A 24216-nucleotide genomic window follows, 5' to 3' on the forward strand; every position below is an offset into this window, starting at 1 on the left:
AAGGATTAAATTAGGTAATACGCATAGAGTTTAGAACTATGCCTGATACCCATACATACTTGAAGAAATGCTAGTTAATACAATTATAATGATCTCATTGGTGATAAATATGCTTAATATGAGGCTATTTCTTTTCTTCTGCAGAAGGTGCTGTTAGACCAGTAAGGACTCTTTTTGACATTAACATTATGAATGGAGGAATGGTACTTACTCTGTGAATCTGTTCATCCCATTATCTGAGCTTCAGTTCGGTCATTGTTAATTACTCACAGCGATATGGTATTAAAGTACACAGTGTATTTGTTGCTCAGGTGCCATAACAAAGTCCCACAAAATGGGGGCTTCAACAATAGACATTTATTGTGTTGCATCTGAAGGCCAGAAGTCAAAAATCAAGGTATTGGCAAGGCTGTTTTCTTCTGAGGGTTGTGAGGATAGGATCTGTTCCAGGCTTCTCTTCTTGGCTTGTAAATCTTCACATTCACAAGGGGTTTCTCCCATGAGGCTCTGTGTCCATATTTCCCCAAAGCAGCCTTGAATGAGAGCCCACGCTAATGACCACACTTGAAAGTGATTACTGATCTCCAAATAAGAGAAAAACCCTAAGTCCAATAATGTCATATTCTGGTGTTGGCAGTTAGGACTTCAACATATGAACTGGGGCGGGGGCACAATTCAACACATAATACATGGTAAAGTTGTCTATGACAACAGCAGCAGCACCTAGGGGAAGCCTGCCTATAAGACATTCCTACAGTAGACAGTAGTGAGGGAGAAAGCATCTGCAAGCAGAAGCCTCAGAAGTATTCCCACTCAATTTTAAAGAGGTTTCCTTCTGACTTGAGGGGATGGCTTTTACTGGAAAAACAATCACTTAGATTGTTTTCTTCTTCACTTTGTCTTTCTGTATCCATTAACGAAGAATAAAATCCCACACATGTAGACTCTAAATAAATTTAGAGGAAATTAGAAATCTTTTGAGTTAAAGCCCTTAGTAAACCCTTATGTAGCAAGGAAAAATGTCCAGTTCTAACATGATTAATATGAAACTTACATGTCCGAAGAGATTTTTCTTATTTTTTAAATTTTTTCTCATTTTGATAGCAGATTGTACTTGAATTGATTTGCCAGCATCAGAGCAATGATGAATGGGAAAACAATGCTATTGAGATTTTTTTCTTCCACAGGCAGCTGTAAATCACACAAAGATCTTCATAGTAATTATAGCATGTGACAATCTGACTCAACAAAATGCCATCAATCAAAAATGCACTTTGGTGTCTGCTCCGTGACTTAACACATGAATTAATGGGGAGCTTGTGTGGAGAATTAGTCATGAGTATGGATAGAAAAAGAAAAAGTGTAGGAAGGCAAGCAATCTGCAGGACATGTTTTCTACTCGTGAGAAGGGGGGCTTTGGTGGGACTACTCACAGTCCTCCTTCTTTTCCTACTTTCTCTTCCACCTGCCTATCCTCCCAGAGCTAATTCTACTTACAGCATGAGAAAGGGAAGCAAATGGGAAGTTCACAGGATGGAGGAGGGAAAAGTAGCTATAGGCTGCAATGGGATACAGTTATAGATCTGAGTAGCAGAGGGGACTGTGGGCTTATCTTTCTCCATTATAAATGATCAGCACTCAAAATGGCACAGTTATGTCATGTGAAGTTAGTATTTCCCTCTGCCCCTCCCCCTGCTCTTGCCCATGAGAGAAATAGAATGAAAATCTTTTAAAAATTCTGAAGTAATGGACAGTTAATTAGCTCTTTGGTTGTTGTCAACAGAGAAAAAAGCTATAAGCTAATCACCAATCACACTGTGATTTCTTTGAAGAAAGATCTTGTTTTGTTGGTTCCACAGTTGCCTGGAAAAGAGAATTGGGAGTGTAGGAGATGATCAGCTTCTGTGTGGATGCAGAAAGTGGAGAGGCTGGAAATTAAGATTTTGTCATTGTTTTCTCCTTAGAGGCCAAGCTAACCTGAAGGAGGTGGGAGCCATTTGGGTGGCAGCTGGTATAGAAAATGCATCTCTAAATAACCCAACATGAGCACTTCACGTAGCAAACAATGCACTAGCCCCCAACACATTGTATTTTATCTTTGTTTCCTTCTGAGTTTATTCTGCATAATATAACCTTTATTTCTCAATGATTTCTCTATAGGCAATTTATTGTTGACTTTGCTAATTGCTGCATTGCAGGAGTACTCTGTCCTGGTAGCCAGCACCCTAGAGGGTGCTGTCTTTGTCTTTATCTTAATTAAATCCAGTTCATTTGGGGAATATAAATAATAGTGAAAGGGAATATAAGGGAAGGGAGAAGAAATGTGTGGGAAATATCAGAAAGGGAGACAGAACGTAAAGACTGCTAACTCTGGGAAACGAACTAGGGGTGGTAGAAGGGGAGAAGGGCGGGGGGTGGGAGTGAATGGGTGACGGGCACTGGGGGTTATTCTGTATGTTAGTAAATTGAACACCAATAAAAAATAAATTAAAAAAATAAATAAAACAAAATAAATAAAATAAAATAAAATAAAATAAAATAAAATAAATCCAGTTCAAGAACGTGGCTGAGCTTGTAGTGTGTTTGAAAGACTGTGCCATAATGGGCACAGTAGGGGCAACAGAGACACAGTTCATGCTCACTAAGATATCAGACATCATTCAAGGAAGCAGACAGGATTAATCTTCATGGTGGGAAGAGGGAGTGTCTGGAAAGGTTTGAATTAAAATTTGAAGGATAGATAAATAAGATGGGGAAGTCATTCTAGACTGGAGAAACAGACTGAAGCAAAAGGTACATGGATGAAACGTTTTATGCCATGTTGTTAATAAATTATCGCCTCTTTGTGTGCTACCTTTCTAGCTCAGCAAATAGTTCTGTTCAGTATGGCAAGGCCAGGGGAAGATATTTGGGAGTGGGTGGGGGGACCATTCACTACGTTCTCAAATCACACTCTGCAGCACCTCAAACTGGACAGGAGTGGGAGCTGGCCAAGTCAAATACAGACGGACCTTTCCACTTGCCATGCTCTCTATGGTTACTTGACTTCTTTGTTAAACAATGTGATCGCATTCAGTTTTAATCTTGTTTTTAAAAGCTTAAATCAACAATCCACAAAAAAAGAACAAAACTTCACTCATGTGGATGATTGCCTATATCAATCAAACAACAAAATGCAGTGAACACGGTATATACAATTCAGCATTTCTGAAGTCTTTTACAGGGAAGATTTCTCAGGAGGACTGGCTGTGAAGCAGAAAATCTACAGGAAATGTCCACTGTGCTTACATCAGCCCCCAGGTCCCTGGGTGTCCCTGGGTAAGGAGTGGGGATAAAGAGAAAATAAACAGTTGTATAAAACCGAAATCCTTACTGCTCTATGTCATGTAGGAAATATGTACAGCCTGCAGTTCCTAAACCCAAGTGTGATGTGTGATTATCACTAAGAACCATGGGTGATTTTCTGGTGATTCATTGTCAGCAATATTGATTCACATATGAGCTGGATTAGAAAAATATGGCATCATTTTCAACTTAAGTGAGAAAAATAAGACAGCCCATCTTTCTCTTATTTGTTCTCTAGGACAATATATTCCATTTTCGCTTTCTTCTTATTGCTTCATATTTGGAGGGAACAGATCAATAGATCAATAAATGCCATTACCTCATTTGCCTAAAATTACAAAGCGAGTACAGATTTCAGCCTCCCAGGCACAAGAATGCACTGGATTACACAGCATTAGGCACCTATTAACATCACAGCCACATGATAATATCATGCTCCATTACAAGAAATGACTAACTCCCCTTTTTATCCCTTCTTAAACAATTCTCTCCAAAATTACTCCTTATTTTAAAAGTTTAATCTAAGTGGATGACTTAGATACAACAAATGCTATATATATGAGCTTAATGACAGCCACAAATTCTTACCATGTTCATGGATCTTTGACTATGGGGACACAACAAGGCCCTGAAGACTCACTAATCCCCCATGCCCTCACGACACAGAGCCTCTGATGTCAGCAGCACCTCTTCCTTAGAAATGGACTAATAGTTTGCTGAGCAGACAAGAACAGAAATAAGACCCGCAGGCATACAAGGTCTGTCCTGAAAATAAACAAGCAGCAGCCAGGTCTGAGTCTGTGGTCCAACAGCCAGGCACAGACTGCTGCTGGGTGATGCCAAGACCAGAGGTGAGGTGCTCAAAGCCACCGTCCCCAGAAAGACAAACACACAGGGAAGCCAAAGTGACCAAGGAGTTATGAGGGGATGGGGACAGAAAGAAGCAGAAACAAGGAAGCAGTTGCTAGAAGGGTCCAACTAATTCTGTCGGATACTGTTTTCCTTACATGGGATGAACTTATTTTGGGAGGACCAAACTCACTGAGCGTTTCTGTCCCAGAACAACCCCATGGAGGAAGTACTCCCATCACCCAGAGAGCAGGAAGAGTGGAGGTGAGTTAGTCACCCCAGTGCACAGTGATAGGGTGTGCTGGGATGAGACCCAGGTCTACTCTGATGCCAGAGCCTCAAATGTCCCATGACTCTGCTTCCCACTTCCACCAAGGCGATGGAACCAGGTTTATTAACTGGAACAGAATTTGGAGCAGGAAGACAGGAACAGCTTCCAGCAGTGAAACGAATCCTAGCATGGACAATCAGGGGCCCATAGTGATGTTACTCTGAGGGGTGCTTCCTCCCTACCTTCATGTGGACAGAACTTATTTTCAAATACAGGTCTTATTATTATTGAGGTAAGTCAGTCCAGCAGTTTGGGAGGTCATTCCAGCAGTTTGGGAGACATTGCCATTAAAATGATACTTTGTTACAGTTCCCAAGAGTTGGGGGCACACCAGACCATGGGGGCCAGGGGGAAGCCTCAGGGTTAGTCACAAAGCAGAGGGAGAGGGACACTGTGAGCAAGAGCCTTGAATATGGTCTCTTTGGGAAGGAACAGAAGAGGCAGGATAAAAGCAGGCTCAGGATTGGCTAGTTTGAATAATTTCAAGGCTCTGAGGCAGAGAGGCTGTCCCCAGTTGTCAGATACCTGGCCCCGGGTGATTAGGGCAGGGAGACATAGTCCAGAATGAGAGTCCCATAGAGGAAGTGGAGGGATGGGCTCGAGGAGTTGGTTGGTTGGATTTTAAAGGTGAGCTGGGGCGGGGGGCTAGTTTGCTACCTGTGAGAATTGTCTAACTCTGGGAGGACTGGTCTGTCCAGTGTTAGCAAGGCCCAGGTGTCAAAGCATCAGAACTACAGAAAATCAAAGGCCCAATCAATATACATATATCTCCATTAACATAACACTCCTATCCTCACCCAGGGAAAAGAAGGGGCTTATCCACTGGGACTTTGAGAAAACTGAGCATTATTTTCATCCTCCTCTTCTTTCCCCCTTGGATGAGAACCTGACTTTAGAGAACTCTCCTACTTTCTGTCAATCCTGAGGGAAGCTAGGCTACAGAAGCCTTGCCTCTGTGGTGGAGGGCAGTGGTGGCCAGCACTGGATGGAAAGTTAATATTCAGTTCTGCAGCTAAGTATTAGGAAGTCAACTTCCCTGCAGATCTAAGCCACATTCACCAATGCCGACACGCTTGGCAAACATGACCTGATATTGGGTCAGATCTCTTTGTTGGTTCTGGCGAGGATAAGATATATGATTATTACTGTGTCCTCCCCAGGAACTTAGAAGGGTAATAATTGCCACACTAGGGAAACAGCCTTTGATCCTGATTACCATTCAGTTAAATGCCTGGGACCCCAAATAGTACTTCCACCTGGCAAAATAAAATGAGCGACTCATAGAATCTTGGCTGTGGTTCGACTTCTGCTAAGGTGTGATTGTTGTGTCTTCTCTTTAAGAACATGTGAGATAGGCCCTGGGAATACATAGTCTCACACTCCAAAAGGAGTGTCCCTTAGTCAGTTAATCTTGACAGAATTGAACTCTTCCGACCATTAGGGTGAGCATGCATTAGGGTGAGATTCTCACCCAAGACAATGCAGCAAAGAGCCACAATTGCCTGGGTCCTTCCTCTTGCTTCAGAAATCTTAAGCCAATGACCAACTACAAATCCCAAACTCCTCTTCATTATTCTTATTAGGCAACTTATGGTATCTGCTGGAAATTGCCCTCTATTTGGTATGCCAAAGTTGTCAAGAGATGGTAGACTATTCAGTTCAGATGAAGAAGGTAAGAGGAGGAGAAAAGGGAAGAATGTGGTTAGTAGGCTCCATCACTACATTTCGTTTATCAGAAAGCACTACATTAACCCAGTGTTTAGACAGATTTATGCACAACTAAATACATATGTAAGTGTCCATTTTGATAACTTTGACAAATGCAACCACCATGGAAACAAGGTATAAGATCTTCCCATCACCCTTCACAGTCATCAGCACACACACACACAGAGGCAACTACTATCATGATTAGTTTCAACATAGTTTAGTTTCACTTGTTCTAGAACTTTATATGAATAAAGTCAAATAGTGTGTATTTGTAATAGCAATGAAATAAAGCAAAGGGGAAAAAAGGGTGAAAGGAATAAGATAAAATCTGGAGGACATGAAATAGACACTGAGCTCTTTGGTGTTCCTTTCTGCAATCAAGGCAAAGATTTGCCTCACTTCTGTAGCAGCATTGATCATAGCGATGCCCTTCCCACAGCCCCAGCTCCACTCTGGTAACTAGGCCAATGGCAACTATGACATCACAACCATTGTGAGCTGTGTCTTTGGAGGTTAATATGGAAAACTAATTGAGATATTAGGTGAAAGAATAGTCCTCGAAATTACTGTAATTCAACAAAAATAGGTTATTTAGCCAAAAAGTCCAGCTGATCCATTTGGAATTTTAAAATGTTAAGTGAAATTAGCATATAATGAAAAAGTAAAGTTTCTTTTGTTATAGTTCTCGCCACTGTTATATGAGATAATAAATTTGATATTTAGCTATTTACCTTGTAATCTGAAGTATTGTACTTTGCATGCACAATTTGGGTGAGTGATTTTCATCATAAAAAGAAGCCATGTGAGGTTTCCTTTATTCTCTGTGTTCCTAGCAAGTTTCAATTTGCAATCCCCTTAACACATTCAATATATTTTTCAAAATTGTATTTCTCAGTTTTGGGAGAAAGATGTGGAAGAGGGAATTGATATAAACTGTATCATAAATACTAATAACTCCTCAGTAAATCTCAGATGTTCTACAGCCTCCTCATTACAGAGCCAGAAACAAAGCAATCTCTGAAAATATTCATGCACAGAAAGCATTGGAAAAATCCAATACTCTCTCTCCATCGTACCCCGTTACTGGTCTGTCTGAAAAGCTTCCATGTGAACTATTACATAGGATCCTGTGAAGCACTCCCAGCTCTGCTGTCAGGCTGGGGGGCTGCATCTGAGAACAGTGTGAAGGCTGGCTGTGTTTTGGGCACTCCCATTGTGCATGTCTGCTTCTCTGAGCATGCAGTCCGCAGCTCCACAGGATTCTACCTTAGTTCCAGAGCTAAATTCCCAAGTAGGGAAAGCAGAAAAACTATGAAAACAATGCACCTCATTCCTATGCCTAGGGGATAGGCAAAAAGAGCCTGTAGGAAAAATGACATGGGAGCAGGAGACTTTGGTTCCCAGTAAGGCCAGTTCCAGAACTCTGTCACCCAGTTTTGCCTGTAGGGCTTCCCATTCTTTGTCCTCTCTTCCTATGTTCATATATCCATGTGCACCCTAGAATCATCCACCACAACCCTCAGAGCACCCCACCACACACCGTAGACATTCCTCTTTACTTGTCCCCCTTATGTCAAAAGACAGTGTCTGTAAGGGCCACATTCTTTGCACTGCATGTAAGATAATCTGTTAACCAAGTACAGAGGACTAGATTTTAACAGGTTATCTCTGGAGTAGCAGGATTCTAGCCCACAGAAAGGACCTTATAACTATGGTCTGTTAGGAAAAAGGATTTAGAGAAAAGAGGCACCTTTGAAACCTACAAAGAGTGTCATCTACCCAGCCATAGGCAGACGAGGCCTGGGGGTTCCACAGCTCCAGATTACTTGGAACACTTGAGGGTCATAGGTAATACCATACTGAGTTCTAAAACACAATTAAATGTGTTTTGTTTTCAATTTTAGGAAGTGGTAAAATGTCTTGTGTTAGGCAAGTTTCACCAATTCGCTCCTGATGAGTGATCCCAGCCACAGGACCCACAATGGTGAGAAGCAAGCGCTAAGATGATATGGCAGGTAGAAAACCAAAGCCACGGATGTCCACGTCCCAGTCCCCAGAATCTTGGAGTTTGTTATCTTACAGGACAAGGGAGAGTTAAGTTTGCTAAACAGCTGGCTTTAAATTAGGCCTATGGATCTTAGGTTACCCAGGTGGGGCCTACATAATCACAAGGGTCCTTAAAACTGGAAGAAGGAGGCAGAGAGATCCAAGTGATGTGCCATGAAACTGACACAGCCTGCCATCACATCATTGGCTTTGACAATGGAGGAAGGGATTTTTGGCCACCAGATGTGGGTAACTTCCAGCAGCTGGAAAAGGCAAATAAATGGATCTTCCTAAATGGCATCCAAAAAGGAATGTAGTTTTGCCAACAGCTTGATTTTTGCCTAGTGAGACCCATGTCAGACCTCTAACCTTCAGAACTGTAGGATAATACATTTGTATTGTTTTGAGGCTTTAAATTTGTGGTAATTTGTTACAGCAGCAACAGCAGATGACTCCAGGTGGGATGTTGGAGCAAATGGTTCTACACAGGAACCACTGTGCCTGAAATGCTGTTCTGTGAAGGACCGCACATCAGCTCCCCAAGACTGTCTCCTGCAAGCTCAGAAATACTGCTTTACTGTGTTTCTTCTTCTCTATTCCCTGTCACCATCTTACTTTAAGTTTGTGTCATCTTTTCCTTAAACTCTTTCAATAGCCCTTGAATTGGGCTATTCAGTTCAGCCTGCTTTCAGCTTGCTCACTTACAACCAAGCTCCATGTGTTAGAAGGGCGTCTTTCTATACTTATGTCCTAGATAAATGCCTCCAGAGATGCCCACTGTCCATAGGCATCTATGGGGCCTATGGATGGCAGGGGCCATGCTCCATACAGAGCCCTCTTCTGTAGGCTTGTCTCTAAATAGCAGAGCCAAGAATGATACCAAAGGCTCACATAAACCATGTGTAGATGTCATAAATCAACTTATCAAACAGGTAAACAGAATATGTTATATTCTTCTGCTTTAGAAATCCAGATTTCAACTGAGAATGCTTGGATGTTTGGGCCAGAACATGTCTGTATGCAGAGAGCTGGTACCCAGGCCCAAGTCCCTGTCCTGTTTCTTATCCTCTTCTCCCTTTAGTTTTGCTTGTCTCTTATACCATGAGGGACCATGTTAATCCCAACTTCTAACTCCACCGAAATCCTCTGCCAATAGCCATCCCTAGGTTACCTATCATGCCCACAAATACATGCTGCTGGGATGGTCTGACCTTGGACATGGATCCAGGGAAGAAGCCATCCAAGCCATGGAAGTAGACTCAGGGCCATTGGGCAAGGAATTCTGTGGTTCTAGGTATACAGATCTTGGTACAGAAGGAAAGACAATGGGTTTCAGGTGGGCATGTGTCCTTGGTCCTGCAGATTTCCTCCACATGGGATAAAAGGTGACCCAAGGGGGACCAGCACAGGATATTCTGAAGTTTGAGGGCCAGGGCAGTGGCTGTCTTTCAAAAAACCACTTTTCCAGTTCTCTAGCCATCTCCACCCCTCACTTCATACCTTGTGCTTAGTATTATAAAAGTGCTGGTCAGATTTTGTACTAATGTGATGTTTTTTTCTGTGCATTTGCCTCTGTCATACCCATCTGGGTGCCATATAAAACAATAGATCATTCATCTCTTTGAACTATATTGTCTATTTTCTGTATTCCTGAACTTTTAAGCACAGCAAGCTGGCAACTGATTAACTGACCTGATTTTGTGACATGAAAATAGAGGGCATTAATTGAATTAAAGAATTGAAAAGGGTCATGTTTTTTCATTAACAACGGGTAGAAAGATCAGGCAGTCATGCAGAATATAATCCACTCAAGCGTCAGCAGCTTTCTCATCAGGTATGAAAGCATTAGAAAGTGACAGTAATAAAGACGTGGTTCTGGAACAAGAACAGACACTCAGGTCAGTGAGTGGAATTATACAGGAACAAAAGGTCTCTCCTGGCATCATGGTTTCAGCATAGTGATGGGGGCAATGTTAAAGGTGCTGTCATTGCTTGAATGCAGTGTCAGCAATATGACTTAGAGAATGAGTCTTGGGTGAATAGTTGGAGTCCAGCTGGCCATTCCCATCAGGGGGTCCTCTTTATGGCATTCACTTTGCTTTATATTCAGTAAGGCAACATTTCCTTCTTCCAAAAAGCTTTAACATCCAACCTGGCCTTGTCATCAAAGGTGAAACACCAAAGAGAATGAGATGAAACAGTAGTAATCCTTCTGGTGTTTAAGATGCAGATTTCGGGGAATCCTGGCTGGCTCAGTCAGGAGAGCATGCAAACTCTTGATCCCAAGGTAGTACATTCAAGCCCATCTTGGGTGTATAGGTTACTTAAAAATAAATTTTTAAAAAAATGTGGATTTCAACAAAGAACCTGCCCTGTTCATCTGTAGAAGAACCCAGCATATGGAATGATGCTCCTAACCCAGGGCAAGAGGCTGAGCTTATAAGAGAACTGATTATCGAATTTTAAGAATGGAGGGTGCAAAGTATATCTTGTAAAATATCACAGAAAAAAATCTAAGTGCCCACCGATGAATGAATGGATAAAGAAGATATGATACACACACACACACACACACACACACCACACACAGAATGCCATTTGCAACAACATAGATGGACCTGGAGGGTATTATACTAAGTGAAATAAGTCAGACAGAGAAAGACAAATACCACATAATTTCACTTATATGTGGAATCTAAAAAACCAAACAAATAGGGGCAGCCCAGGTGGCTCAGTGGTTTAGCGCTGCCTTCAGCCCAGGGCCTGATCCTGGAGACCTGGGATCAAGTCCCACATCAGGCTCCTTGCAAGGAGCCTGCTTCTCCCTCTGCCTGTGTCTCTGCCTCTCTCTCTCTTTCTGTGTCTCTCATGAATAAATAAATAAAATCTTAGAAAACAAAACAAAGCAAAGAAACAAACAAAAACCCCAAAAGCTCAAATGGACTCATAAATACAGAGAACAAACTAGTTGCCAGAGGGGGAAAGGGGTGGGGATATGGACAAAATGGATGAAGAAGAGTGGGACGCACAGGTTTCCAGTTATGGAGTGAATAAGTCATGGGGATGGAGGGTACAACATAGGGAATACAGTTAATGATATTGTAGCACAGAGAACAAACTGTTGGTCACCAGAGGGGAGGTGGATGGGAGGATGGGCAAAATAGGTGAGGGGGATTAAAAAGGGTACGAACTTTCAGTCATAAAATAAGTCACAGAGGTGAAGTGTATAGCATTAGGGTTTATAGCCAGTAATATTGTAATAAGTTTTATGGTGATAGATGGCGACTACACTTAATGTGGTAAACACTGAGTAATGTATAGAATTGTTGAATCAATACACTATACACCTGAAACTAATACAACATTGTATGCCAACTATCTTTTAATAATAAAAATTTGGGGCACCTGGGTGACTCAGTTCACTGTCTGACTCATAATTTTGGCTCAGGTCATGATCTCAGAGTTAAGAGATGGAGCTCCTGTTGGACTCAGCGCTCAACCGGGAGTCTGTTTTAGGATTCTCCTCCCTCTTCCCCTGCCCTCCCCCATCCCCCACTCTCTCAAAGTATTAATAATACAAATTCAAAAGGAAATAAAATATCACAGAAGACAGAGACAACTGAGAGCTGGTAGAAATATTTGCAGTGTAGAAAACATTTTGGCTGGGCCAAACTGTGGTAATGAAGTTGAGAGATGGCTAGACATGGGAGTGGAAGAGAAAGAACTACTCTGTTTTATAGACATAAATCTCAGATTGATTGATTTTTTTTCAGTTACACCCTTAGAGGAACAGAAAACTTTATTTTTTTAATTTAATCTTTTTATTTTATACAATTTAACATTTAAAGATTTTATTTAAATTCAATTAATTAACATATAATGTATTATTGGTTTCAGAGGTAGAGGCCAGTGATTCATCAGTCTTATGTAACATCCAGTGTTCATTACATTGCATGCCCTCCTTAATATTCATCACCCAGTTACCCCTTCCCCCAGCAACCCTCAGTTTGTTTCCTATAATTAAGAGTCTCTTATGGTTTGTCTCCCTCTCTGATTTTATCTTGTTTTATTTTTTCCTCTTTTCCCCTATGATCCTCTGTTTTGTGTCTTAAATTCCACATATGAGTGAGATCATATGATAATTGTCTTTCTCTGATTTATTTCACTTAGCATAATACACTCTAATTCTATGCATGTCATTGCAAATGGCAAGATTTCATTCTTTTTGATGGTAGAGTACTAGTCCATTGTCTATATATACCATATCTTCTTTATCCATTCATCTGTCAATGGACAGATGAGCTCTTTCCATAGTTTGGCTATCGTGGACTTTGCTGCTCTAAACATTGGGGTGCAGCTGCCCCGCTGGATCACTACATTTGTATCTTTAGGGTAAATACACAGTAGTGCATTGCTGGGTCAGAGGGTAGCCTATTTTCAACTTTTTGGGGAACCTCCATACTCTTTCCCAGAATGGCTGCTGCAGCTTGCATTCCCACCAACAGTGTAAGAGGTTTCCCCTTTCTCTAAACCCTCACCAACATCTAACATTTCCTGACTTATTAATTTTAGCCATTATGACTGGTGTGAGGTGGTATCTCATTGTGGTTTTGATTTGTTTTCCCTGGTGATGAGTGATATTGAGCATTTTTTCGTGTGTCTGTTGGCCATTTCGATGTCTTAAGTCTCAGATTTAAATACCAATGTCACTATTTGTCATTTGTACTACCTTGGATAAGTTGAGAAATGTTTTGAGTCTTAGGATTCCTATTTTTTAAAAATGTTAACTGGTATCAACATAATAAATTTGCATTTTGCCATTTGTAATCTGGTAACCATATTTAAATCCGAGGACTGCTATGAGGATTTCCTGGAGGAACCCTTAGCTTTCAAGTCACGCAACAATGCTTGGCATATAGATAGAGGCCATGACTACCTGTGTGCACTTTGCTCTTCACAACATATTTGTTAATTTCCTCAGTTTATGACTCATGGGATAGTTTACATAGAGTAAAACACACAGATATGCAGATTGGTGAGGTCTGTCACTTGTGTATAACCTTGTAACCACTGTGTAAACCAGATAATGAGTCTATCAACCCCGGAATGTTTCTCTTTTTTATTTTTTTAAAAAATTTTAAAAAATTTTTTTATTTATGATAATCACACACAGAGAGAGAGGCAGAGACATAGGCAGAGGGAGAAGCAGGCTCCATGCACCAGGAGCCCGACATGGGATTCGATCCTCGGTCTCCAGGATCACGCCCTGGGCCAAAGGCAGGCGCTAAACCGCTGCGCCACCCAGGGATCCCCCCCGGAATGTTTCCTATGCCTCTCTCTGCTAAGTTTCCCCACCTTCAGAACTATGTTAGCATCACTTACTCTCACCTGCCTTGAATGTCATATCCATCAAGTATTATGACATCCTCTTCCTCTCCTTTTCATTTGCCTGCTCTCATTCAATATGATATTTTTGAAATATATTGTTGCATATATTAGTAGGAGATTTTTGATTTCTGAGTATGAATATATTACAATATCTTTAGCTGTTTTCTTATTGACAGACACTGGGTTATTTCCAGTTTGGAGCTGTTCTGTATAAAGCTGTTTTGTGGGTATATGTTTTCACTTATTTGAGGCAAACACCTAAGCATGGAATTTCTCTGTCATAGAGTAGATGTATATTTAACTTTATCTATGCTAAACAGTTCTCTGGGGTGGCTGGGCAATAATATTTACACCCCTCCAACAGTGTATAAGAGTTCACGTGTTCCACAACTTTGCCAACATTTAGTATTACCAGTCTGTTTCTATTTTAGCCATCCTGGTGTATGCAAATGGTAGTTCATTATAATTTAATTTAAATTCCCCTCCAATAGTTTTTAAGCACTTTTTTTCTTGTATTTATTGGCCATTGATATAGCTTCTTTTCTGTAGGGTCTTTTAGAGATTTTGTCTGCTATTTTAAGAATTGAGCTCTTTGTTCCTTTAATTACTGGTTTAGAGCGATTTAAAAAGTATGTTTTGAATAAAAGTGTTTTATTAGGTATACGCATTAGGAATATTTTCAGAGTTTGTGTTTTGCCTTTTTATTGTCTTAATTATATCTTTTTAATTTTGTATAATCCAATTTATAACGTTTTTTATGACTAGGGCTTCTTATTTTATAAGAAGTCCTTGCCTAAAGTAGGTGTGCAAAGATCTTTTTCTATGCTTCCTGATAGAAGCTTTATTTTATTTTTTAAAAATATTGATTTATTTATTCATGAGAGACACACACAGAGAGGGAGGCAGAGACATAGGCAGAGGGAGAAGCAGGCTCCTCGCAGGGAGCCTGGTGCGGGACTCGATCCTGGGACTCCAGGAACAAGCCCTGGGCTGAAAGCAGGTGCTCAACTTCTGAGCCATCCAGGCATCCCCTGATAGAAGTTTTATTATTCAAGCTTTTACATTTATGACAATGATACATAGAAAATTAATTTTAATTGACTGATCAAGAACTTTAAATTGGGTTCCTTTTTTGTAGTTTTTAAGGAAATTATATTAAATATTTAATATGAGCTTTGGATTTCATATAGCAGAACTACACACTGAGAACTGTGAATCACATTCTCTATATTTCTATTTACATTTTATTAGTTATTAGCCTAGTAATGTGGAAAACATCAATGGGGGAATCTAGCAGGCTGAGAATTGATCTTCTTGGCCCTGAGAATAAATTACCATGTCTCTTGACAACCCGTTTTCCCTCATCAGGGACCAATTGTCATCCCAAGGACTTTCTCTTCCAAACGTTATCACAAGGACTTTGAAGTGATTTGTAAGTGCAAAAATAAACACAACACCCTGGACCCCTGATGGGTGGAAGGTCTTCATGTATACAGGGGTTAGAACTCCATGACCACCACATCTTTGCATAGATGTGAAAGAAAATTCTAATGACTCTTTGCTCCAAAATTCCATTTTACAGATATTTCTTATTTGTACTGAACCAAAGAATTACTTGCAATGAAATATTTTTGTTGTCATAAAAGAAATGTTTTCAGAGTAAAATTTAAATTTTGATGAGGTCAAATGTACCAGTTTCTCCTTTTATGGATCTTGTTTTTGGTGTCAGTTCTGTGCCTGAACTCTGCCCGCTCTAGGTCTTGAAAATATTCTTCTTTTTTTCCCCCTAAAAGTTTCATAGTTTGGGTTTTACATTTAAGTCCTTAATTCATTTTTGTAAAAGATATGAGACAATGTTTTTCTTTGTTTTCCTTTTTGCCTGTAGATATGCAATTCTTGCACAATTGTTTCTTGAAAAGGTGATCTTTCCTTCATTCGATGGCTTTTGAGTGAAGTCCATTCACTGAGTTTTTATTCTATTTATTGTATTTTTTTAGTTCTAAAGTTTCCATTTGGCTCTTCATATCCTGTTTCTTTGCTGAAATTTTCTATTTTTTCATTTTTTCTGAAGCATGCCTGGGGGCACCTTGGTGGGTTGAGTGTCTGCCTTCAGCTCAGTTCATGATACCAGGGTCCTGGGATCGAGTCCTGCATTGGGTTCCCTGCTCAGTGGAGAGCTTGCTTTGCCCTCTCCCTCCGCTCCTCCCCCTGCTCATGCGCTCGCTCTCTCTCTCTCTCTCTCCTTATCAAATAAATAAATAAAATACTTTAAATAAAAGCATGTCTGAAATGGCTTGTGAAATATTCTTATGATGGATGCTTTAAAATCTGTCAGATAATTTTAGCAACTCTGTCATCTAGGAATTGGTATCTATTGGTTATCTCTTTAACTCAGCTTAAGATCTTTTTGGCTTCTGGTATGACAGGTGATTTTTCAGCTGAAACATAGACATTTGGGATATTAGAAGACTGCATCTTATTCATACCTTCTGGCTTAGCTGGCTTCCTGTCACACCACTGTGGCAAAGGTAGGGGCTGGGGTATATGTAGCCTCATCCCTTTGAAATTGCAGTAGAAGTCCAGATTCCCAATCTTCCATTCTACTGATACTTGAGAGGGTGAAGAAAAGAAGCTCCTTGTTTCTGTTGGGTCCAGGTAAGTACACTAGTAGAAGTCCAGATTGCTCATATGGTTTTTACTAATTCTGTGGGGAGAGCAGCTTTCTTCCTGCTTGGTGGGGACGAAAATCTCTGCCTTCCCTGACACAGCTCCATGGGAGTTTGTAGTGATTTGTTATATTCTTGGGAGGGTGGAAGTCTAGACACCTCACTCAGCTTTTGCTGGCATATGTGGGATGAAGCCATGGATTTATGTACAGGTGTGTGTGGTCGAGGATGGTGGGGCACGTTGCAGTAGAGTGGTTATTTCTGAGAGTTTTCTCTTTGGCCAGAGAGACCAGGCATTTTAAAGGACTTTTTTCTTTTCTTCTCCTGTTTTAAAAAACTCTATGCCTGTTGATGTTTCTATGTTGTTGGCTTCTTCAGCACCCAGACTTAAATTTGAAACAAAGGAAACCCAGGGAACTCATCACTGTGTTGTCTTCATGCCCCAAAGTCTTTTAGCCAGTCTGCCTCTCTCCACCTTTCAAAGTCTGCTTCTGCTTTTTTCTATATAATATCCAGAATTTTTCATTGTAATTATTGGAAGTAATATGGAAAGGTTTGTCTATGCCATCTTGGAAACAGAACCTTATTTTTAAAAAAGATTTTATTTTTATATTTGAGAGAGCCAGAGTGGGGGGAGGGGCAAATAGAGAGGGAGAAGCAGACTCCCTGGTGATCAGGGAGCCTGATGCGGGGCTCCATCCCAGGACCCTGGGATCATGACCTGAGCCAAAGGCAGACACTTAACCTGGTAAGCCACCTAGGTGCTCCAACAGAAACTTATTTTCAACTATCCTCTTTCTAGAACTTTCCCACAATGATGACTCCATTAAAATTTATTGATATAATGGCATGCCAAAATGTTCAATCCACCCAAAAGATTGTAACATAAATGGAGCCTACCTTTACTCTAACTGGTGGGAGCAGATGGGGAACAGGTATTCATAAAATTGCACTGAGATCTCTAGAGTTGGTAAAATCAATTTGGGGTTTGAGGAAGGGGAGAGGAGAAGGATGTAAATCATGTCCTCTCCCCAACAGATACATACCAGCATCTCATGTGGTGCCACAGTAGTCCTAAAAACCCCAAATAGAAGTAGAGCAGGAGGTCTCTACCACGCAGTCATCAAAAGTCGCTATGTAGAAATTTCTCTCCATTATCATTCTTGTCTCAGGTATATCCCTACTAGGTGGATTATACATAAACAAGGCATTATTATTTTTTTCTCCTTCTCTTGGCATACCAGTCTAGGGAGGTAGGGATCTGTAGTTGGAGTCATAGTCTTCCTGACTCCTGTCTTAAAACTAGCCTGGAAGGACCAGCTCCAAAAGCAACCCTCAATGCCCATTCAGAGATTGACTTTCTTAAAAAAACAACAACAACATAAACAACAACAAAAAAAAAAAAAAAGAAAAGAAAAAAACAGTAGCTTTTCTTGGCTTTCTCTCCTTAGAAAAATTCCATCGACTTTTTCTTCTCCAATTCCTTTTGCAGATTGTTCATTCTGCAGTTGACATGTTATGAATTCCACCTTTTCCTTCTCACTGAGGGGCAACCTAGCAACAATAAAGGGTATAGACGCAGGCTCCAGACTACCAAGATTAAAATTCTAGCTGAGCCATTCTCAGGTTGGGTCACTTTGGCCAATATACTTCACCTTTCTGTTTTACCATCTGTGAAACGGGGATGAAAGCAGTAATCTCCTCAAGGGGTCATCGGGAAAATTTAATGAATTTATATATTGTTCATTCCCGCCCCCACCCCCACCCCCCCAGCCAAAGACCACATGGTGCACATCTGTAGCCAGAACTGGGTTTATTATTTGCCTCAGTGGTAATAATGGAGGCAATAAATAATAACTAAGGAGAGATACATGCCATGGGGAACTCTGAGACACCACACGACATCCCAGGAAGAGGGTGGTAACATCTCAGGAGGGGCTTTTTTTTTTTTTTTTTTTAAGGATTTAAGTTCATGCTGAGTGGTTTTGGAGAAAATCTAAGAAAGTGGACAGTTGCTCTGGACTGGTTGCTGTCAGAAAGCAGGAATGATTCCATCACTGGGTAGCTTGAATTTTTTTTATCCAGAAGGCGGAGGACCAAGGCTAAAGCTGTAATTGAGAAAGAAGCTACAGTCACTCCTGTGAACCCAAAGACAGCAGTTTGGTCATTTTAGTGGCTTGCATTGTGTCTTGTTTTCGTCTTTCCTCAGGCATGATTATGGAGGAGTCTTGGACATAGTGACCTCATCTGATGTTCGTGGTCTGTGAAATTGTTTATGAGTTTATGGCTCAGCTCCGAGGCCAGCTACCAGCTACTAACTATCAGAGCTGCTTTGTTCTCTTTCCTAAAATATGTCTTTAGCACAGAGTATGATACAATATGGCTAAAAGTTCTGCTGCACTTGACCCCATGAGCAGCACTTCATGGAAGCTATTGTCTCTCCCATTGGGTATTGCAGGATTTTTCTTTGCTCTGGTCAAGCCATCACTTTTTTCATACACAGAATATATAAGGTAGCCATAGTTTAAAGATTATTAGACACACCTCATCTTTGCACATCATGGCAAAAATCAGTAAAGTATTTCTACTGTGGGGTGCCTGGGTGGCACAGTCAGTTGGTTAAGTGTCTCTACCTTCTGCTCAGGTCATGGATCCCAGGACCCTCAAGGGCTCACTGCTCAGCAGGGAGCCTGCTTCTCCCTCTCCCTCTTCCCCTCCCCTTGCTTGCACATGCTCTCTCTGTCAAATAAATAAATAAAATCTTAAAAATAAATTAATTAATTAAATGTAAGGGTTATGTAGACCTTTATTTAAAAAAAAAAAAAAGGATATTTCTACCATAATAGAAATTTACCTATCTCTGCATTTCCCCTACTATTTACACAGTGTCTGACACATTACTGTGTATGGGCTAGAATAAAGCATGTAAATAAAAGTCTTCACCTGCCTAAATGTGTAAAATACAGGATTTCCAAGCAATCTGGAAATCTCTAGTGGAGCTGCTCTGTCTCCCACGTTCATCTTTATGAGGGATCAGCAGGTGGTGCTAGCGTTTCCTTGCAGCCATTTGCCTTTAGGCCATGACTCCTCTACCCTTGGAAGAAATTTCTTCCTCAGAGGTTTACATCATACAGCTAATTCAATTTAAGACTCAGGTTGAATCCTAAAGGACTATTCTAATCACAGCCACCCATAATACTCTAGCTGGTGTAAATTGTTAATTTAAATGTATCTTCTATCGTATTTACAATGTCCATTTGTAAAAATGTGTATGTTAAATGCTCGTGGGGGAAAAAACAGAATGACATAAAAATTTTTCAAATTAAATTTGAATTGTAAAGTATGTTAGAGTTTTAAATATATTTTGAAAATATTTTATATAAATAATAAACTTGTCATGATATATTTATATGGTGTTATATGGGATTTAGAGAAAAAAATAATAGCATAAGATGATTATTTTCATTATACCCAATGGAATATAAATACCATATATCCATTGAATTCTAAATGCCAGAGCAATTTGATATCCTACAACACACATAAATATATATATGTATTTTTTTAAAGTTGCTGACCCCAGGATCCAACTGTTAAAAATACTTTCTTCTGTATTCAATTATATTTATAAATATTAGTAGGATAATAACAACCAAAATAAAACAATTATTTATGTATTTTGATAATTACTAAATGGAAAATATAAATTTTTGTTAGAAAAAATTTTAAGGGCACCTGGTGGCTCAGTCAGTTAAGCATCCTACTCTTGTTTTCAGCTCAGGTCATGATCTCAGGGTTGTAAAATGGAGCCCCCCATTTGGCTCTGTGGTCAGCATGGAGTTGGCCTGAGATTCTCTCTCCCTTTCTCTCTGCCCCTCCCTTCACTCATGCATGCACTCTCTCTCAAATAAATAAACAAATAAAATATTTTTAAAAGAGCAATGTCTTTTTAATGAGCTGGGTAGGGCTTTTCTTTCAATTTGTTCATGTTTCATGGGTAAATATTATATATTACTAGTGTGAGACAGTGTTCACCATAGTTTTATTCCTATCTTTCATGTTTTATGTGTAAATACTAAAAAACACGTATATAAGTAGATGGAAATAGTTTGTTAAACAGTATCACTACTTAGAAAAAATATTCCTTTTCTGAGTTTGAATGCCAAAAGTAGCAAAGTGATCAATCTATTTAGTCTTTTACAAAGTAGGAAGAGGTGAGTTTAATTTATTTATTCATTTATTTGAGAGAGTGAGAGAGTATGAAGAGGGGAGGAGGGGAGGGCAAAGGGAGAGGGAGAGAGAGAATCCCCAAGCAGGCTCCATGCTCAGTGTGGAGCCCCATTCGGGGTTTGATTTCATGATCCTTAAGATCATGACCTAAGCCAAAATCAAGAATTGGATGCTCAACTGACTGAGCCACCCAGATGCCCTGGAAGAGTTCAGTTTTAAAAGCAGTAGTGGGTGGCTGGGTGGCTCAGCAGTTTAGTGCCTGCCGTGGGCTCAGGGCGTGATCCTGGAGTCCTGGGACTGAGTCCCACATCGGGCTCCCTGCATGGAGCCTGCTTCTCCCTCTGCCTGTGTCTCTGCCTCTCTCTCTCTCTCCCTCTCTCTCTCTCTCTCATAAATAAATAAAATCTTAAAAAAATAAAAGCAGTGGTGGTTAGAGATGACTGGTATGATGTCTTAACTTCAGATGCTTGTATAGGCAGCTCACTTTTAGAACAGACTGTATAAATGGAGGTTGAAAAACTGGAAAATGATCTCTATGGCTTCCTTAGAAAGCCTTCGTATGCTCCCACAATTTCACCTGCCCTTGGCTGGAAAGTTCTGACCTTCTCAATATCCATCCGTCTTTCTCTTCATTGTCACTAACAGAATCCCAGTTCTGTTCAGGGTGGTCCTGTACGCAGCCCCAGTACTCACTGTGCCAGACTGCTTTGCATTATGACCCACTTCTTGCCAATGAAATCTAAGTTGAGTTGCCCAGGAGGGTGGCTGTCCTGTGAGCCCTTGTTTTTCTGATAAAATGGGATCAATTCAGCTGGCACAACCCCTGTACTTTCATTTGCTGTCCTTTCTTTTCTTGGAATGCAAACACCACCTCAGGAAGTGTAGCAGCATCTGTCTTACAAACAGCAGAATAAAAATCAGAATGGGGGAATCCATTCACTAAGGAACCTAGGTCTATGTTGACAAGCCTGGGAAGCTGCATCTGTCCCACACTACCCTACATCTGGGTTGTCATTGCATGAGAAAAATATGCCTAAATTGTTTAAGCCCTTGTTGTCAGGTTCTTTATTTCTTGGCTCCAAATCCTAACAGAAACAAAGGGTTATTCTTTTATAGACACCTTCGGGAATACATGATTTATTTTTCTGGCCTCAAAGATTTTTGCTAAATGCTGTAGGGAATGCTAATGAACTGTTATACAATCACATTTACACATTATTATAGGCATTTGTTTTTCTGATCTAAATAAGATAAATTTATAAAATAAATGCTTTGAACACCAACAAAAATATCACAAGGCTTTTTGTAGACAATTCCATCTTTTAATTTTTGTTCTTGGAAATAACAGGCAGTCAGTAAATATTTCTCCAACAAAGGACTATAAAGAGTAAAAAGGCCAACTCTAACATTATTTTTTAACTTAATGATAGGGAATTGTAATAAATGTTTGAGAGCAACTTGCGAAAAACTATAAATTCAATTCTAACTGTTCATGAAGTAGTTATTAATCACAGTATTTGGGACATTGGAAATAAGATACAATGTAATATAGTGCTTGAGTGACTGGAGAAACATCATCTGAAATGAGAATGGTGATTTGTGACTTGGGGATTTACTACATTTATGAAAATTTATCAGTGAATTTCACCTACTGCTATCCTAGATGACAAGTTGCCTGGAAATTTCAAATGAATCACAATAATTATTCATTGAGGAAATGACTAAAAGTGTTGGGAGAAATCTCAAAATGGCACAAAAATAATACTCCCAGATATAAAACAATAATAGCAAGATTCCCAAACACTCTAGATATATTATACACATTTATCCTTTCAGGATCTCAAAGTATTAACATGGATAATATTATTTTCCACTTTATAGACAAAGAAACTAAGACGAAATACATTTAAAAAACTTGCCCCAGTTCACACAAGTAATAAGTGACAAGATGAGATTAAAACCGAAGTAGTCAGTTGCACTGACTGTATGGCCAACTCACCTCTTACTCCCAGCGATGAACATTATCAGCACTAAGTAGAACATAGAATGACTATCCAAATGCTCTGGGGAGCACACAAGAGCAGGGAGAGTAGGGATAGTCTAGAGGGAAGCCTGCTCCTTGAAGGAAAAAATGGCAGTTAGCTTCCCATGTCCTATGGTTTTTAGGCTGACATCTTATTTACTGGATGTAAGGAGACAATTCTGGAAAGCAAGGGGCAGAAAGGGCAGAAATACATACAATTTGCTTAAGTCTCTGGTTGACCTCTGAAGACCTATTCAAAGGGCAGGCTTAAAGTCCCTCAACTGGAGACAAAAGAACAGAACTGAGAGTACACTGGACTTAGCTTCAGGCTTCAAGTCCCACCAAATTAATTGCCTATTCAAATAACAACAGTCACTGGGGGAGTAGAATGGAACTCAGGACCTCTAGGACATCAAGGATACAATTCAAAATTACTCCCTGTGTAAAGAGTCAGGAAGATGTGCCCCACACTCAAGAGAAAAGGCCTCACTCAAATTTGGGATACACTTGCATAATAAGATGACCATGCCAAGTTATCTACCTGCGTACAAGATAAGACATGGAATGATTAATGAGTGTGCACCAGGAAAAGCTTTACATAGTGGCTGATAGTTTTAGGTCTGCCAATTTCCATTCTTACTTTGCCTATCCAGGTTCCAGGCTGGTGCCTAGGTCAGCTGCTTCATGTGGGACATTGACTCTGTCCTTAAATGGTAAATTTTATTTTATTTTATTTTATTTTATTTTTAACACTTTTAACATTTATGGAGGATTCTTTCCCAAATCTGTCAATATCTTAATGGTTACAAACTTTCTAACTCTACTACTCCTTCCAGTACATTAGAGGGGGAAAAAAATCTCATAATCTCCAATCCACAACAATAAAACAATGTTGGGAACTGCCATAAGAACACAAGTGAAAAAAAAAACTTTTCTAAGAACCACAGGACTATAAATTCAGGAAGGACACAAAAAAATTAAATGAATCAAACTCATCAAATTATATACATTGGATGTATAGCTTTTTTTTTATGTTACTCATATTTCATTTGAGTGGTTTTAAAACAAGAATCATGCCAAAGAAAATCATGATTTTTGGCTTAATCCTGAGTTAAGAATATTAAGAATTTGCCCACAATGCATATGGCCTCCTATATACAATGGATGATTTAATATACAATTTAAAATCCAATACATTATGAATTCATGATTCAGAAGTACCCTTAAATATTTTTAAGCAGTAGAAACACACACGATAGTTACAAGTGGAAATAATACTTGCAAAGTGTTCTACATTATTATCCCAGAGACACACCATAGAGGTCTCAGGTTATTAAGAAAACATCAAAAAATGTTTTATATATTAAGAGTATGTTTTTGGGAGTGGAAAAGAATAACAGCTTTCCCTTTAAATGATAAATTTTAAGATAGTCCAATATCAAGGGCTTCCCAAAGACTATTTGCCCAATAACATGTCTTCTCATTATTTCATTAACACTTACTTGTGTTCCATTTATTTATTTATTTATTTTTAAATTTATTTATTCATGAGACACACGCACACACACACACACACACACACACAGAGGCAAGAGACACAGGCAGAGAGAGAAGCAGGCCCCATGCAA

At 39.8% G+C, this 24216-nt stretch overlaps 2 long non-coding RNA genes across 4 annotated transcripts; both read right to left on the bottom strand.

Annotated features, from left to right (window-relative positions):
- Positions 1 to 342: 342 nt before the first annotated feature.
- On the bottom strand, positions 343 to 17663 carry LOC119871609. The gene is made up of 3 exons (XR_005357532.1): positions 17382 to 17663; positions 1055 to 1191; positions 343 to 533 (listed from the first exon to the last, which is right to left on the bottom strand). It is a non-coding gene; the product is annotated as an uncharacterized LOC119871609 (long non-coding RNA).
- A 587-nt stretch (positions 17664 to 18250) lies between these two features.
- LOC111095692 lies at positions 18251 to 22872 on the bottom strand. 3 transcript variants are annotated; one of them, XR_005357534.1, is made up of 4 exons: positions 22805 to 22872; positions 22565 to 22683; positions 21259 to 21456; positions 18251 to 18443 (listed from the first exon to the last, which is right to left on the bottom strand). It is a non-coding gene; the product is annotated as an uncharacterized LOC111095692 (long non-coding RNA). The 3 variants fall into 3 exon arrangements; XR_005357533.1 differs by lacking the exon at positions 22805 to 22872 and having other exon boundaries at positions 22565 to 22797; XR_005357535.1 differs by lacking the exon at positions 22805 to 22872 and having other exon boundaries at positions 21259 to 21460; positions 22565 to 22797.
- Positions 22873 to 24216: the final 1344 nt, after the last annotated feature.

The sequence above is a fragment of the Canis lupus genome, chromosome 4 (assembly GCF_011100685.1).
Source record: "Canis lupus familiaris isolate Mischka breed German Shepherd chromosome 4, alternate assembly UU_Cfam_GSD_1.0, whole genome shotgun sequence".
Taxonomy (NCBI): Eukaryota; Metazoa; Chordata; class Mammalia; order Carnivora; family Canidae; genus Canis; species Canis lupus.